The following is a 19,418-nucleotide window of genomic DNA, read 5'->3' as shown; positions in this document are numbered from 1 at the left end:
CCCCTTATAGGAAGACTATGGTTCATGTGGTTAAACCTGGATGGACAGGTGGAGTGGCGTGTAACCCTCGGAGTCCTCCGTTTTTTCGGGATTGAATGTTGTGCCGCTTCCCCTCTGGAACTCAGGTTTGAGTATGTAGCCGCAGCCCATCATTCAGATCCATCGCCAGTCCGGCTGTCTGGAAGTTAAGTGCCACTTTGAAGAGGAAGCGAGGAAGAAGGGAGGGGTAAGGGGGATTAACAGTGCAAAGAATCTACAAGCTAACAACATATCACGGTGCATTTTCCTTTTGGTCACTTTTACCTCGCCGAAGCCTCGCCGGTCTTCTCCAGGTCCTCAGCTTCCTTCCTTTCTTCTTCTTTTTTTCTGGCTGGCTCTCCCTGGCTTCTTCTGCTTCCGAAGGGCTAGAGGTCGCTAAGCGCACCACACCACCTCAAGTGGCAGTGAGATTGGATGCAACCACCAGGGGGGCATTAATTGAGTGCTGCCCCCCGAAAGCAGCATCCATCTCACTGTACCACTTCCAGCTCACTGTACCACTTCCAGGTGGCAGCTGTGGCACCACCGGGCTCTACCCCTTTGCCAGTTGGTGGATCTTTATGCTCCTGAAAATAGGGTTCTAAGTACTATACACTGTGAAACTGACTATTCACATTCCCAAGTAACACTTTCTGCGTCTGCTGCGTCTTTGCAGATGTTCAGATTACCTTGTATCGATCTTTTAAATTGTTCCACTTCTTGCCTGCCTGTTTGCCTGACATGGACAGGCCTGAAGTCTTTACAAAGTCCCTGAGAAAACAACAATACTGACTCACATCCACTACAATACAAAATCATTAAAGATGGTGGCTAGAAGCACTCAATACTCACTCCCATCCACATTTGAAGGTGTTCTTCTTCCCAGTGAAGAACCGTTCATTGTTGACCCGCCAGTTAATGAGGACCTGGGTTTTTTCATCTGTCCCTTGAATAATATTGCAATGCTGTATGTTAGTTTAAATGCACATTAGTAGCAATTGTTCAATAATAATGACATGGAAATTAGATCAAAAGAACACAAAAGAGGCAGTTAAGTACCACTTTAGAGTTGGATATTACTATAGGTTAAATGGTTAAATTTACTAATAAAGTTGAACTATAAAGTTATGAATCCTAACTTTGCACTAAGTCAAACCAATTTGCCCAACTGAGACAAAAGACCAGTGGTGTAAAGCAACAAAGTACATTTACACTTCTGTGTAAATGCACTTAAGTGCAATTCTGAGGTATTTATACTTTACTTGATTATTTCCAATAATTTTACTTCTACTCCACTACATCTCGGATCTAAATCTACTCCACTACAATTATTTGAAAACAGTTACTAGTTACTTTGTTGATTGTGATTGTTATTACAGTACATACGTTAACCACTTCAGCCCTATATACATTTCGGCCATTTGAAAATAGCCGATCTACAAGCTCACAAAGATTTCAAAACTTGTGCAATGGGACATTCTGCACAATGAGTACTTTTATTTCTGGTACATTAAGTACATTTTGATACCATTACTTTTATACTTTTACTCAAGTAATTTTTTGATTCTGGAGTACTGCTACATTGCAGTATTGATACTTTTACTTAAGTAAAAGTTGTGAGTAGGCTACTTTTTCCATCACTGCAAAAGACTGCTTATACTGTATCCTAGTATATAATTAACTTAGGATTCCTCAGCTAACTATGCCATTGTTATTCACTACAGAAGAGCCAACGGTTATTTACAAAAGCACTACGCTGAAATAAGGTAGCAGTAGTCGGGTACATAAGAGCGGGAGGCATGCGATAATCCGACAGACCTTTTCTCCGACTATGTGGCATCCGCGTGCGGTTAGGGTTAGGGTGCGGGTTTGGTTCGGGTTTAGTATTGAAACGTCGGAGCGCTGCGCTGTCGGAGGAATGCGCTGTCGGACTAACGTACTGCACCCCATAAGAGCACCGGGTCTGGTGAGACCTACCCAGAATACCTCTCAGCTACCGTCACCTTTTTTTTAAGTTAGCTCTATACTTTTAACAACCCTATTCTAGGCTTAAAATACTTAAATTTACCATTTCAAAACATAAAAACAGTAGTATTTATTGCAAAACTTACAATTGTGCGTTTTTTCTGGAGCGTCCGCCATTGTTGAAGAAAAATAATTCTGCTGCGAAACGATGAAAAGCATTCTCGCGAGTCATCTCTGAAGCATCCTCGGTAAAGGGGGCGGATCAAGTTCACATCCGGGTATTTGGATGTGAACTTGATCTTGGCCAGATGTGAACTTAGGATTGGAACAGTACTTGAGCAGCGACTGATGACATATCACAAGTTCGCGAGGACGGGAGTACAGACAAGAACGCGTATTGAGAAACGGCCCAAATGTCAGGATGTGTCTCCTTGAGTTTTATTTTGTAGTGCCATTTAGTATCCTGTTCGGGTAGGTTTTACTTTACTGTTGTGTTCCTTTTATTTTGTAGTAGTGTTCCTAGTGTTTCCTGTCTAACCTAGTTCTGTCTTGTCTCACCTCCCTGTGATTATTAGTTATCTCCACCTGTGTCCTGTTAGGCCCCTAGCCTATGCCTATCCATGTGTTGTTGATTGACAGTTGTGTACACCTGTGTATGGTTAGCCCTGTGTATATATAAACCCTCAGATCTTTGTGATCTCTACCAGACTTAAAAGTTGCTGTGGTGTTTTGTTGTAGTCCCAGCTCCTCGTGTTTTTGTTATTTTCCTGCACTTATATACCCGTATTCCTGAGTTTGGGAGAATAAATAATTTGCATTTGTCTTGCTCTCCCTCAGTTATGCTTTTTTTTTACTTAACCATGAATAGTGCCATTGAGATAAAAAAATCTCTTTTACAAGGGAGTCCTTGTCAGAACAGCAGCACGTGACGCTGAGCATAAAAACGCACAAAATCAACATAAAACATTTAATCCAATAAACAGCGGTATGGCGTTAAAATGCCAGGACACGAGCAGACAGTGGTCAAGTAGTAATTTTAAAAACAGCCATGCTGCCAAGAGAACCCAGTTTAACCCATTAAGACTGGGAACGCGTCTGTGTAATATTTTGATTTTTTTTGGCTATTCAAAAATAGCAGATCTACAAGCTCAAAGCAAACATTTTAAACTCAAATCTTTGCATCTGGGGGTCCCTGGAACAACATTTTCAGATGATGTCTGCGGCCAAATACATATAATTTTGGGAGGTTGATTGATATGAAAAAAGCTTGAGAACTACTGACAAAGAAACATGTTTTTTTCAAAAAACTGTTAGGATTTAGAAGACTTTTGTAGAATCCCCTAGAAGAAAAGATTTGAGTTACAAATGTTGCTTTAAACAACATATATATTCCAAGATTTGCACAAATGTTCACGTTTTTAAAAGAAATAGCAGATCTACAAGCTAGCACTCTGTGACGTGCTATGAACTTGTTGATCAGCTATTTTTGAATAGCCAAAGCAATTGTGGAATAATAGGCCCGTTTGGAAGTCGGATAGAAAGCAATCTCCTGGTGAAAATAATTGCGTGCGAGGGAGTCCGGAGTGGTCAGTTCCAACAATCACTTTTTATTGTCAGAAAAGGCGAACAAGTTACAAAGCCAATGTTGTACTGCGCCCTTTGTTCATAGAAATCGGCTTCATTGAACGTGACGTCTGTGTGTACCCAAAAACACAGAGTCCTGCTCACTCGTAATGCGGGCCATTATATAGCAAGATAGTTAACACAAATAGCCTATCTTCAGTCTGTGACTGTCAATCACATGCGTGGGCCCGCCCCTGCTCAGTCAGCACAATGGATTTAGGATCTGCCTTGATTCATACACATGGACCCGATATGACACGACACAATCTAAAAGTGACACAGATGCGTTCCCCGGTCTAAATGGGTTAAGGTAAGTGTTACACCATGTGGTTCCTACACTCCCGTCTCACCATTGACACCAAATGTAGTTGTTGAGTCTAGTGCTGAACAGATTGGGGACCCTGCTGTATCGTGCGCTGTAGCAGCTTGGTGTGAACCCCTCAGCTGTACGCCATGTGGTATATTTGCAAATACACACCATGTAAACACATTCCTTGATGCAGTATAGGCTTAGTATTTCACAAGATACAGTCAAGATGATAAATAATAAATGTTGGTGGTTGCAGATCGTAAACAATAGGGTGGAAGCTGAGAACTTTAGTTTTCTTTCAACTTTTATTTATTTATTTGAAATTTCACTGGAGGGTAAGCCCCTTGAGATGCAGCATCTCGTTTTCGAGGGGTCCTTAAAGGAGAATTTTGGACTAAGTTTTTCTTACCTTTTCTATGATGTTATGATATCTTAGGATGAATGGTACAGTAGAAAAATTTCATAACTCCATCCTGGGTCCGCCACAGCTTAAAACGTGCGCGGATAGGCCATGCGTTAGATCACATATTTTAATAGCTTTTTTTTTTTTGTGAGATCTGACGTTCATAGTGACAGAACACTGTCCAAAAAGAAAAAAAATCTCAATCTCCTGGCGAGGAGGGCCATCAGGCTCTCCTCGTCCAGGAAGTCTGCTGCCTCAAGGCTGTCGGCGATGTTGCCACTGTCCATTCGGACCACCCCCCCAGCCTTGCGGCCAGCTGGACTCCCATTTTATTGACTAGGTCCCTGAAATGGGAGATGTACCGGTGCGCCTTTTCCACCATGGCCGTCTCCACCTGAGCCTTCTGCAGCCCCACACAGACAATCACCCCCTGACAGGGATGCTTGTAAAACGGCCTTTGATGTCGGTGGGGACCGTCTGCGTAGAGCTGCAGAAAGTTCAGGGTTCCCCCGGTGATTTTGATCACGGCCTGGAGGGCCGGGGCATGCTGCATCCGGTGCTGATCCAGCGGAGACTGATAATTGCATGCCTCGTGCACACTGAAGGCAGTGTATATCCTGCCGTTTGTTCTAATGCCGGGACCAGAGCAAGTCCACCGACTCCCGTTGAGCCAGCACGGACACTCCTACATGCACGGACACAGCCACCACGAGGTCCATGAGGGCAGCATGCAGGAGGTCCGTGAGCACAATAGTCCATGAGCCAGAGCCCCAACATTGAGCAATGATTATCGAAAGAGTGGGCAAAACCATACCTATTTAAAATTGTTTATAGGGTCAATATAAGTAAATAAATATATAATAATAATAATAATAAACTTTATTTGTATAGCACCTTTCATGACATGAAATGCAGCGCAAAGTGCTTTACAGAGCAAGAATACAAATACAGTTACAACCAATTTAACAATAAAGCAAAAAAATAAAATAAAGTAAGATAAAAACAAAAGCATGAAACAAAATTACAATAGGCAATACTGTGAGGACTTAAAAATCAACCAACGAATCAGCTAAAAGCAAGAGTGAAGAAATAGGTCTTGAGCTGTGCTTTAAAGCTATCGACAGAGGCTGCCTGTCTTAGGTGTAATGGGAGTTTATTCCACACTGTCGGTCCGTAAAAGCAGAATGCTGCTTCACCGTATTTTTTATATGTCATTGTAGGCACCTCGAGCAGGTCAGCACTTGAAGACCTGAGCGGCCGGTTTGGAACATATCTCTCTAGGCAGTCATAGAGGTAGGAAAGTGCCAGACCATTTAGAGCTTTATAAACTATTAAAATAATTTTAAAATCAATCCTAAAAACAACCGGGAGCCAGTGTAGTGAAGCTAGAACTGGAGTGATATGTTCTCTCATCCTAGTTTTAGTTAAAATTCTGGCTGCCGCATTTTGAACAAGTTGTAATCTGTCAGTTGTTTTCTTTGGCAGGCCAGAGTAGAGTGCGTTGCAGTAATCAAGCTGAGAGAAAACAAAAGTGTGGATCAACGTTTTTGCATCGTCTAACGGCAGATAGTCTCTAATTCGCGCAATATTTCTAAGATGAAAGAAAGCAATCTTGGTGACATGATTAATGTGTGTATTAAAATTCAATTCAGAATCGATAATAACCCCCAGGTTCTTTACTGTGGTGTTACTTTCTACAGCCAGGTTACCAAGTCTACTTATTATTGATTCTCTCTGCTCACTGGAGCCAATAGGCTCTATGCACAGCAGCCATATTGGAGAGAAATTAGGCCCCTTCCTTGCTTCCTTCACAGGTGTTACCAATGACACTAATGAAGGCTCTGTTCCATTTAGTGTAGCACAGTGGTTCTCAAACTTTTTAATTTCAAGGACCCCCATAACTCTGAGAGTGTACAAATGGAACCAAATGGACCCTCCCGGGTCCAGTTGGTTCCATTTGTACATTCTCAGAGTTACACCCTCTCAAGGAACCATGAGGGTCCCTGGACCACACTTTGAGACCCACTAGTGTTTCCAGTGAGCCAACATGCACAATATCAGCACCCTGACTCTGTTTGACCAGAATGGAACAGAGCCTTCATTAGTATCATTGGTAACACCTGTGAAGGAAGCCAGAAGAGGCCCAATTTTTCTCCAAAATGGCTGCTGTGCATAGAGCCTATAGACGGATTTCCGCGCGACGTCATCACAGAGCAGAATGCGCAATCTGCGCATGCTCGGGGGAAACGAATTGTTGCGCCGTTCACTCTGTTGTTATGTTCGGGAGTTAGCTAGCCATAATTCTGCTATTATAGGCATAATAGGCATAATGCTGCTATTATATACAAACAGATCCAACTTCCAACAACTCATTTTTATTGAGTAAACAAGGTATTACAAACTGCATAATTTAATCTACTTTCATTAAACCCGGTGAAGATCATTTCTTTTATGAATGGACATTTGACCAGAGCTGCTGCGGGTAATGGCGCCCTCTATAGGCTTAGTTGGCTTACCCCCTCCTCTGCGCGGTCATATCCTCTCAATGTTTACAAACATGAAACCCGTCTATTATGAGAACTTCTGTTTTATCCTCATTTAGCTTAAGAAAGTTCTCACTCATCCAGCATTTTATACTGGACAGACAGGTCAACAATGGGTCTAGAGCGCAGGGGTCGTCTGGAGCTACCGAAAGATACAGCTGGGTATCATCAGCATAGAAATGGAAGTTCACTCCGTGATCGGCGATGAGTTCTCCCAGCGGTAGTATATACAGGGAGAACAATAAGGGACCCAGAATTGAGCCCTGTTGAATACCATATGATAACCTTTCCACAGGAGCAGCTTTTTCATATTTATCACACATTGTTATTTTCCCCATACGTACATGACAGATGAAAAAATTACTAAATAAAAAAAAAGTGGGTAGCACTTTACAATAATGACCCGTTATAAAGCATTTATAAACGTTTATAAGCAGTTTGTAGACTATTAACAAATCATTAACAACCTGTTTGTTGACATTCGTAAATGATTATTAAAACCTTTATAACTACAGTTACAAATCATTTATAAAGTATTAGTAAGTAGTGAACTATTCATGAATAAGCCATTTATATACATCTGTAAATGATTATTAAATCATTTGTAACGACCCATTCTAAAGCATTTATAAACGTTTATAAGCAGTTTTATAGACTATTACCAAATCATTAACTACCTGTTTATTGACATTCGTAAATGATTACTAAAACCTTTATAACTATGGTTACAAATCATCTAAGGTATTAGTAAGTAGTACAACTATTCATGAATAAGCCATGTATAATACATCTGTAAATGATTATTAAATCATTTGTAACGACCCATTCTAAAGCATTTATAAACGTTTATAAGCAGTTTGTAGACTATTAACAAATCATTAACTACCTGTTTATTGACATTCATAAATGATTACTAAAACCTTTATAACCACGGTAACAAATCATCTATAAAGGTATTAGTAAGTTGTAAAAAATATTCATGAATAAGCCATGTATAATACATCTGTAAATGATTATTAAATCATTCATAACTGATGTTACATAATATATACAAGCTATTGGTAGCTTGTTCATGTTTAACATATGCTTTGTAAAACATTCCTAAAGTATCTATAAATCCTTAGTACATGTTATTATGTGCCCTACAGTAAAGTGAAGACAGTTCATCATTTATGACTGTCTGTTAATGTTTGTTCATGTTTAACATATGCTTTATAACACATTCCTAAAGTATCTATAAATCCTTAATACATGTTATTATGTGCCCTACAGTAAAGTGAAGACAGTTCATCATTTATGACTGTTAATGTTTGTTCATGTTTAACATATGCTTTGTTAAACTTTCCTAAACTATCTATAAATCCTTTGTACATGTTATTATGTGCCCTACAGTAAAGTGAAGACAGTTCATCATTTATGACTGTCTGTTAATGTTTGTTCATGTTTAACATATGCTTTGTTAAACTTTCCTAAACTATCTATAAATCCTTTGTACATGTTATTATGTGCCCTACAGTAAAGTGAAGACAGTTCATCATTTATGACTGTCTGTTAATCTGGACTTACCTCCTTACCTGTTGCAAACTACCTGGCTTTCATGAATGCAGACACCAAACAATTACTAGAATTATCTTTCATGTTAAGCAAATTATTCGTAAGTCATTCGTAAAGAGTATGTACACCATTTGCAAACATTATCGTGTGCCTCGTTTACTTCGTGTTTAACAAGGATTAGTAAAACATTTACACAATGTGTGATCCATCCTGTGACATAAAAAGGGACAGAAGTAGCGATATACAGTATAACAGTATACATTTTTTATTAAAGTGTCAAATGTATAAAACTCTGGCTGGGAACAAACAGCCCCACACACACTCACATGACATTTAAGCGTGTGTATCGTGTGTAAAACAATTTATTTAAACAGAGTAACAATAGTTACATTTAATGATTGTTAACAATGACATGGCTTGTCATTATTTTCATTTTTTGAACCTCCGCATGTCGTGTAATAATCGACCTAAGGGACCATGACGGTGTTTCCTGCGTGCAGCCCCAGCATTCCAAACACCCACTTCTTCCTCTTCCAGCCCCCAGCCATTCTGCCCCTTCCATACTGAAAATTTGAAAACAACAACAACAACAAAAGACATTGATAATGAGTCAGATAAATGCATGATATGAGCAAAAGACAGAAGGCAATTCATTTTCATTAATCATAATTGAATATAGTGCAGCTATATATTTTCCACAGTGGTGACATAATTATGATAACCAACTTAATTTGCAATGGTTAATACTCAAGTTATTACCTTTCTTTTATGTCTGAAGTGACTCTCATCTATCACAACAAAGTGGCTCCTCCCCCCTATGTGCTGTCCTTTTCTTCTCCGCAACTTTTCCATGGCTGTTGTGCAGACCTCTCTGAGGGCGCTGGACCAACGTGTCAGGGTTCTTGAGGATCCAGCAATGTCGTCCATGATGAGGTCAATCTGCCGTAGCCTCAGTCCTTGGGAGAATCTTGATATTCAAAATGACCATAATAACAATGATTTCAGTTAGAGTAGACCTAGAACACTTGTCACAAACAATATAGCCTACATGTAAGGGTCATTTGCATTGAGGTTCTCAATACCTGGCTACACAGATATAAACATCAATACACAACAAGGTGTGTTTTGTCTCACCTGTACACAAATCTCATCCAGTGAAACAGGGACAATCTGCTTCTTGTGACGAATGGACTTCCTCACTACTTTATTGTTGTGCCTACGACATCTCCTAGAAGAAAAATAAGGAATGACATGGAATTCACATGGAAATCTATACTGAATCATTCAGGTGATTTTGTTCAAACCAACAACAAAAAAAAAAAAAGCTAACATGCTGTTAACCATAAAAGAGCACCCGTCACTGAATAAGTCTTCTAGCTTTTATTTATATCTATATATCTATGAGAGAGAGAGAGAGAGAGAGAGAGAGAGAGAGAGAGAGAGAGAGAGAGAGAGAGAGAGAGAGAGAGAGAGAGAGAGAGAGAGGCTTGCACACACACACACACACACACACACACACACACACACACACACACACACACACACACACACACACACACACACACACACCACAGTCTATGCACACACACACACACACACACACACACACACACACACACACACACACACACACACACACACACACACACACACACACACACACACACACAGTGTGTGTAAAGAAAGCCCTCTATACTTTTTGAGTCACCCTTTTGTATGTGCTGTACTTTTTTTGCAATGTTTTAAGTATTCAACAAGTATTCAATCAATAAAAATAAAATTGAAATTACATACCATTCATATCTGTCCACACAAGCTTTCCGCAGCATCATCTTCATTTTATGCCCACATGAACTGCATTTCACCTTTCTTTTAAGTATTTTTTTCTTTTGCAGCCATGTTATCAGTTTGTGGCTCTTTTTGGTAGTTTTTTCCCCTTCTGTCAGCTCTCTCAATTTACTGGCCAAACCAGGCATTTTAGCTGCAAAAAGCTCACAAAAAGTAACCCTCTATTGATTGATTCTAAATTTACCTCTATGCATTTGCGTCTGTCTTTACATCTGTCTTTGCCTCCCTCACTGTCATAGACATTTATATTGTCCCGCCAGAAAACGTACTGTAAGGAGCTGTCAAATCAACGTGCTTCTGGATTGGAAGCACATCCCCTTCCTTCCATTATACCAAATCACAGGCAGGTAGGGCAGATGCTTCCTAGAGATGTCAATCAACACGGACGCCTGGCCAATCATATCGCGCGAAGGGCGGGTCTTGACCAGCGTTGCCAGATTGAAAGAGGAATAATAAGGAACCAAGTCCAAAAAAAAAAAAAAGCCCAAAAGAAGTGGCCACATGAGCACTTAAAACCTGGGCTATACATGGGCTATTGAGACCAAGACCGGGAACGCATCTGTGTCATTTTAGATTTCTTTGGCTATTTTTTTTATCGTGAAAATGTGTGCAAATCTTTGAATATATATACTGTATATATATATAAATATTTATTTATTTTTAAAGCGATTTTTGTTTACTCAAATCTTTGCTTCTGGGGGGGTCACTGGAACAACATATTTTGAGATGGGGTCAGTGGCCAAATTGGGGATCCTTTTTGATGTTAAAAAAGTTTGAGGACCACTGATATATTATACCAACATATTTGTTTTTGAAACTGTTAGGATTTAGAATTCTTCTGGGGATTTGTTGAATCCCCTGAAGCAAAGATTTGAGTTAAAATGTTTGCTTTAAAAAATATATATTCAAAGATTTGCACAAATTTTAGATTTTTTGCACAAAAAAAGGAAATCTACAAGCTCAAGCTTGTATCTGCATATATTATTTTTGAATAGCCAAATAAATCTAAAATGACTCAGATGCATTCCCCGGTCTTAATAGGTTAAACAACTTCAACCTACTACTGATATTTAGAAGCAATTTAAAATAAAAAAGCATTTTTAAAAAGTCGCAAAATAATCTTTAAAAAGTCGCTTATAATAAACTGACATGGCAACACTGGTGTTGACAAGAGCTCACGTTCCTGCTTAGTACAGCAGAGAGCCGGCCGGCGACGGCGTTACTCGTGTGCAAGCATGGAGGTTCGACCCAGAGCTCGAGCTAAACGTTCCAAGCCGGCTAACATCATTGAAGATGACGAAGAAGGAAACAGCACAGGTAAGCTACAGTATAAAATGCATGTTTGCTGGTTATAACGTATTTTTTATGCCATGATGAACTCAGCACAAACACCAATCTAGCTAGTTAGCGTTAGCTCAGCTAATAGCTATCATATCAATCAGGTAGTGTGGTAGTGGTTCGACTCTATGGCATCCCATAATCCAGGGTTGGGTTGGGCCGAATTAAATAGTTTTAATCCAGTAAGATTTTTATTTATAAACCTTACCAAACCAGTTGCACCGAATTTGACCACTTTAAACTGGTGGACTAAGCAATCCAGTCACTGGATTATATAGGTCACCAGTTTTGGTGTGACCGCCGACAGTCTCGTCTGCCTTGTTGACACAAACGAGTTTGCACGTTGATCATTTCATGTACCTCAGATTAACAGAGTACCACTAGCTTGGATAAATATACTTTGAAGAAAACAGCAGCTGCTGATTTCAAATGTTTGGATTTAACATGGTTTCTAATCAAATCTAATCTCATTACCTCTACTCAGAATGACTTTTTTAAAGCATTTTTTTTTGCATATATAGTGTTTCATGTTTGTAGAACTATTTTAGCTACCAACTGAAGTAAAATGTTATGCTATAAATGAGTTGCTTATACAGATTCAAACCGACACAAGCTTAGTCCAGGCCAGGGACATACAAATATGTATTGGGGACGAAGATTTACCTAATTCAAGATGGGTTATTTAGAAAAGTGCTTAAAAACTCCCCAGACCTATTTTGAATGACTTATTTTAGCCTTCATAAGGGTCTCTGACAGAAACCTTAAGGTTTTTGGGCTACACCCCAGTATGGTGGCAAATCTTGTTTACATGCTGATTGATGCAACAGGGTATGTCACATTAGGTCTATATGAAACATTGAACAATTTGTGCTCATGCTAGTAGTTATTGTTATAGCTGGAAATAACACAGAGTTACAGTAACAAGCACTTTTGATTAACTAGGCTAAACACCATTTGTCATTTTCTATGTTTCAGATAACCCTATGCCACCGCCCCCCACAGCTGTGTTGACAGCAAAAAAAATGCGCACAGAGCTGGGGAAGGCTAAGGATAAAGAATCTTCTCTATCTCAAACTATTGAGAAGTTGTCAAAGGACAACAAGGACCTTTTGGCAGAATTGGCTAAATGTAAGTATCACAAATAACATTTACTATAACATAAGACTACACGACCAGCTTTCACAGAAATCTGCAGAATTTCACTGCCACCCGTGCACAATTACATTACGCCTGTTGCATTAGACTCATATATTTCAAATCCAATACTAAGATTAATCTACTCGGCCAGCCACTGGTAACCTTTAGGCTAAGAGACATCCGAATCACTTTGTAGCATAGTACACAGTATGCCCAATCTGTATGTAAGTCTTACGCCATTCCGATGTCACAGTGAGTGGTGTGTCCAGTGTGCTCTCCAAGGCGAGGACCTCTCTGACAGTCGGTTTTAAGGGATTCAAATTCAGCATAGAACAAATTCTGCTCATCTGGTAGTGTAGCTTGGCTGCTGCTCCTCTGTTTATAGTTTGTGATGTGTTGTAGGCCTTGTGAGCACAGAGAGTTTGCGGTGGTATAGTATCCCTCAAGCTGCCCCTCTTTACTGTGTCTAATTAATTGTTCCTGTCTGTCTGTCTTTTTATGTAATATTTTGCTTTATTAGATAAGAAAAGAAGTGCCCAGGCTAATGAAGGTGAAAACTATGATTCCGAGGTATCCCAGAGTTCTTCAAGCTCCTCATCTTCATCTTCTTCGTCCTCATCCTCTTCATCCTCAGAGGATGACAGAAAGAAAAGGAAGAAGAAGAACAAGAAGAAGAAAGGGAAGAAAGGGAAGAAACCGAACAGGACAAAGGGGAAAAAAAGGAAGTCCAGTCGAGACAAAGACATCTTCAGACAGAGAGGTAACTGGGCTGTAAAAATGTACTGTTTTTGGGAACTTGGATTTTTTTGGGTTTTGGCAATGTATTGATCACAACACACACTCACTTTCCTCCTGTAACTTTTACTTTTCACTTAACCACTTCTAGGCCATTGCATCATCTAGGTGATTATCAAAAGCCAAAGTGCAATAACTAAGCAAAGAATTTAACTGATAAAAAGGGCTTTAAAGCGTTTCAGTTGGCCAGGCAAAAGGGTTATCGGTATATACATGATATTGCATTAATTGTTTATCTGTTCTTGAGATAATTGTGTATCCTGCAAAATCATGAAGGCCGATTTCACCTTGAGACAAATATATAAGTCGGTGTGTCCAAAAACGTTTGGCTTTCTTCTTTAAATATTTGCTCTAAATATCACTTTTCAATCTTTAATTAGTTTAAATTATAAAAACTGTGTATGCAGTGCATACACAGATGCCTGAAAGCCTAACCACTGCAAAATTAAGCCAACAGAGGACTATTTGGTCCAAACATGAGGGTTTAAGTGCAAACCCTGACACTGACAAGACAACTTAATAATAAATAATGATAGCCTACAAATTGCTAATTCATTAATAATAATATTATATTGTTTCTTATGGCACAGTGGAGAGGGAGGACAACATACAACACACTGTTGCAGCAGCATGCAGGAGTAAAGAAATAAATCTGTACAATCTGTTCTGTTTTGTCTCCTCCATTTCAGCGGTAAATCCTCACCAGGTGATCAAGCGGTACAAGAAGGTCTTGTGCCATTTCCAAAGAGGCAAGAATTTCGCAGAGTGTTACAACGCGGTTGGGGTGGATAGGAATACCATAGTAAGCAGCGCCCCAATAGCAGAGCTGGCCATTGCCTCACCAGAGAAATATGAGGAATTGCTGAAGGGGTATTCAAGGATGAAAACGCTGCAGATATTTGTCACGCAGTGTGCTAAGGTTATCAGTGATGACCCTTTGTTGTCTGCTGAAGTTGACGACCTGAAAAAGGAAGGGAAACTTCTGCCTTTCCTCAAAAGGAATTAGTGTACCTTTGTGTCCTTTCTTTATTTGTTGGTCTATGATGTCTCATAGCAAGGGTGTGGTGTGGTCACACCAAACTGGAATCTTACCTAATCCGTAATTTTACAGATTCTGCCAATGCTTTTCAATGGAAACTAAGCATTTTTTTTTTGCCATTTGCGGATATCTGCAAAAAAAAAACAACAACACTCTGTTCCCATTGGAAAGCATTGGCAGAATCCGCCCTCGTAGGCAAGATTAGAATTTCAAACTTCTCCCTTTCCTGGAATGTTTACCACAGTTGATGTGTGTGTATAATACATATTTGGTTGATACAAATGTTAAGGCTTTAGAATCTACACATGACAGTGTCAGGAATGTCAAAAATATTTTATTTTCATAAAGAGTTAGTTTAAAGAGAGTTTACCACAGTTGGTGTGTGAATAAATAATGTCATGTTAAAGGAGTAGTTCACCACCAACATGACTTATTTTCTATTAATTACAAACCCCATGAAGCCTTTAATTCATGGAGATTTTTTGGGGTCACATTCCTGAGCCAATCAAATTATTGTCTCAGGAATGCAACAAAAATAAAAAACTGCATGAATTCAAGGCTTCATGGGGTGTGTTATGTATAGAAAATAAATATTTCTTTGGGTGAACTACTCCTTTTAAGGTAAGACTTTACCAAAACAGGTTTTTGTAGAATCTACAAAGTTGAGAAACCATGACAGTGTCAGTAATGTCATTTTATTTGTATTTTGATATAGTTATTTATTTGCTTAAATGTCATGTGAGTGTGTGTGGGGCTGTTTGTTCCCAGCCAGAGTTTTATACATTTGACACTTTAATAAAAAATGTATACTGTTATACTGTATATCGCTACTTCTGTCCCTTTTTATGTCACAGGATGGATCACACATTGTGTAAATGTTTTACTAATCCTTGTTAAACACGAAGTAAACGAGGCACACGATAATGTTTGCAAATGGTGTACATACTCTTTACGAATGTCTTACGAATAATTTGCTTGACATGAAAGATAATTCTAGTAATTGTTTGGTGTCTGCATTCATGAAAGCCAGGTAGTTTACAACAGGTAAGGAGGTAAGTCCAGATTAACAGACAGTCATAAATGATGAACTGTCTTCACTTTACTGTAGGGCACATAATAACATGTACAAAGGATTTATAGATAGTTTAGGAAAGTTTAACAAAGCATATGTTAAACATGAACAAACATTAACAGACAGTCATAAATGATGAACTGTCTTCACTTTACTGTAGGGCACATAATAACATGTACAAAGGATTTATAGATAGTTTAGGAAAGTTTAACAAAGCATATGTTAAACATGAACAAACATTAACAGACAGTCATAAATGATGAACTGTCTTCACTTTACTGTAGGGCACATAATAACATGTACTAAGGATTTATAGATACTTTAGGAATGTGTTATAAAGCATATGTTAAACATGAACAAACATTTACAGACAGTCATAAATGATGAACTGTCTTCACTTTACTGTAGGGCACATAATAACATGTACTAAGGATTTATAGATACTTTAGGAATGTTTTACAAAGCATATGTTAAACATGAACAAGCTACCAATAGCTTGTATATATTATGTAACATCAGTTATAAATGATTTAATAATCATTTACAGATGTATTATACATGGCTTATTCATGAATATTTTTACTACTTACTAATACCTTTATAGATGATTTGTAACCGTGGTTATAAAGGTTTTAGTAATCATTTACGAATGTCAATAAACAGGTAGTTAATGATTTGTTAATAGTCTACAAACTGCTTATAAACGTTCATAAATGCTTTAGAATGGGTCGTTACAAATGATTTAATAATCATTTACAGATGTATTATACATGGCTTATTCATGAATAGTTTTACTACTTACTAATACCTTTATAGATGATTTGTAACCATAGTTATAAAGGTTTTAGTAATCATTTACGAATGTCAATAAACAGGTAGTTAATGATTTGGTAATAGTCTATAAAACTGCTTATAAACGTTTATAAATGCTTTAGAATGGGTCGTTACAAATGATTTAATAATCATTTACAGATGTATATAAATGGCTTATTCATGAATAGTTCACTACTTACTAATACTTTATAAATGATTAGTAACTGTAGTTATAAAGGTTTTAATAATCATTTACGAATGTCAACAAACAGGTTGTTAATGATTTGTTAATAGTCTACAAACTGCTTATAAACGTTTATAAATGCTTTATAACGGGTCATTATTGTAAAGTGCTACCAAAAAGGGTAACCATAATGAAAATTCCCCAGTTGATTACTTACATGAAGACAATGATTTATTGTATTACAAGTTTTCTGAAATTGTATATTTAAATATGCAAATTAGGCATTTAGTCCTTTGACTCCAACATCTTAACAAAATGAAATAAGAATGTTCACTCTGGCTTTGTCCAATGTTCCAATGTTGATTCTGGAAAGTTAATGCAAATTCGGGCATATTTTCCTAATGCATAATTTGCATATTTAAATATACAATTTCAGAAAACTTGTAATACGCTAAATCATTGTCTTCATGTAAGTAATCAACTGGGGAAGTTTCATTATGATAACTGTTTTTTCAATTTTGTAATTTTTTCATGTACGTATGGGGAAAATAACAATGTGTGATAAATATGAAAAAGCTGCTCCTGTGGAAAGGTTATCATATATTAATTTACTTATATTGACCCTATAAACAATTTAATATAGGTATGGTTTTGCCCACTCTTTCGATAATTAAATCTTGTCTGGCTCATGGACTACAACGGGAGCCGGCGACTTTTGTCCCATCTGGCTCAGGAATAGTAGAACGGTGTCCGGTGGGGTCTCCACCGTGGCGATGGCACCATCCAACAGTCCGAGAATAAAGTCTTGGTCATCTCCCACCAGGTAATTAATTTGTTGATTCCTTGCGTCACAGCAGGGTAGACGGCATTTCCAGAGTGATGGAACATATACCAATTAATTTGATAGCAGTTGTCATTCAGATAAAAATAACAACGAGGGGACAACAATGCCGGTAGGTGCTGAAGCTTGTAGTAATGGCTACTTGGATACCAGTTAGCCAATACATCAAACACGTCTATAAATGTTATAGGATATAGGATAGAGGAATGATAAAGGAAGTAATTCGTCCAATCGAGCGGCTGACCCATAAAATGTAATAGATTGTTGAGAGGATTAGGATTATTATATACTTCCTCCAATAAGACGACAACCATGGTGAAGAATGTTGCTAACACGCTAGCACTGAAAGCTGCTGAGCGCTTGCCTGAGCTTTTTCCTCCAGCTTTTTTTGTTGCCGTTTTGTCTCCTCAATCTCCTGAGCCAGATGGGGCAATTAATAAATAAACGAAACGGCTTGCATCACTTGTGCCTTTATCACTTGTTTTATTTAACTTCCCACAACAAAAATAAGAATATTGAGGAACAAACATAATGAAAACTTAATGCAAATACTTTATCAAATAATGGATGAACTCTTTCAGTTGGTTGGTGATGAGACGCACGTGAGCATCATCAATCTAATTAAAGAAACCTGGTGAACTGAACGGGCTGCATCTTCAGCTTGACGCACAGTCACAAGAGCTGGTTTAGAACTGTCACCTCGGCATCATGAGTTGGAGCTTCATAACCCGTTTATTGGATGAGATCTCCAACCACTCCACCTTTGTGGGGAAGGTGTGGCTCACCATGCTGCTAATATTCCGCATTGTGCTGACCGCTGTTGGAGGCGAGACCATCTACCATGATGAACAGAGCAAGTTTACATGCAACACACAACAGCCTGGATGTGAAAATGTCTGCTATGACGCCATGATTACTACACCCACCATCATGTACTGTATCTCGGTTTCGCCATGCACAAGATCGACTACAGGCCCCTCCACCGTGGGCGCAAGAGGATACCCATAGTGAACAGCAGGCCGGACCGAGACTATGAGGAGGCGGATGACGGTGAGGACGACCCCATGATGGCTGAGGAGATTGAGCATGAGAAGGAGAAAGCGCCACCTGCAGCAAGTGCGACGAAGCATGACGGCCGGCGTCGGATACAACGTGACGGCCTGATGAAGGTCTACGTGATGCAGCTGCTGTCGCGTGCATCCTTCGAGGCGGCCTTCCTCTTTGGCCAGTACACCCTTTATGGCTTCGAAGTGATGCCCTCATACATCTTCTCAGACCATCTTCTTGCTGATAATGTATGTGGTCTCTTTCCTCTGCCTGCTCCTCACCTGCCTCGAGATGGTACACCTGGGTGTAGGGGGCCTTTGTGATACCTTCCGCCGCCGCGCCACTCTCAGGTCGCACCCGCGACCTCCTGCCCCGTCCGCACGACGCCCAGGCCAGCTTGTCACGGGCACAGCCCCTCCGGAGTACCACGCGGTCACGAAGAAGGATCTCGGCGGCAAGCTGAGGGAGGGAGGGTCCCTGGGGGACTCGGGGAGGGCGAGCCCACCACCCAGGGAGCTGGAGAGGATGCGACACATGAAAATGGCCCAGCAGCACCTGGACCTGGCCTACCAGATAGAGGAGGGGAGCCCATCACGCAGCAGCAGCCCTGAGGTCAACGCGGCAGCGCAGGCCGCTGCTGATCAGAACCGGCTGAACTTCGCCCATGAGAAACTAGGAGAATCCAGCGATAAAGGAGTACATGCCTGAGCGTGCTTAGACGTCTGTCTTGTCATTTCTACTGGCCCTGGACATATGGGGGAAGCACATATGGGAATGCAGTCAGACACTGAGAGCGACTGAAGTGTGTGTGTGTGTGTGTGTGTGTGTGTGTGTGTGTGTGTGTGTGTGTGTGTGTGTGTGTGTGTGTGTGTGTGTGTGTGTGTGTGT

General features: G+C 39.6%; 1 long non-coding RNA gene and 1 pseudogene across 2 annotated transcripts in view; one reads left to right on the top strand and one right to left on the bottom strand.

Moving 5' to 3' along the window:
* The window catches only part of LOC311065093, a 442,153-nt gene that overhangs the window by 368,123 nt on the left and 54,612 nt on the right, over positions 1-19,418 (bottom strand). The window lies entirely within an intron of this gene.
* Positions 18,065-19,354, top strand: LOC311064664 (gap junction gamma-1 protein-like; annotated as a pseudogene). Its single transcript has one exon. The product of its transcript is annotated as a gap junction gamma-1 protein-like (transcript).

The sequence above is a fragment of the Gymnoscopelus microlampas genome (assembly GCF_963454915.1).
Source record: "Gymnoscopelus microlampas genome assembly, chromosome: 17".
Classification (NCBI taxonomy): Eukaryota; Metazoa; Chordata; class Actinopteri; order Myctophiformes; family Myctophidae; genus Gymnoscopelus; species Gymnoscopelus microlampas.
This window is presented reverse-complemented; position numbering and strand designations above follow the sequence as displayed.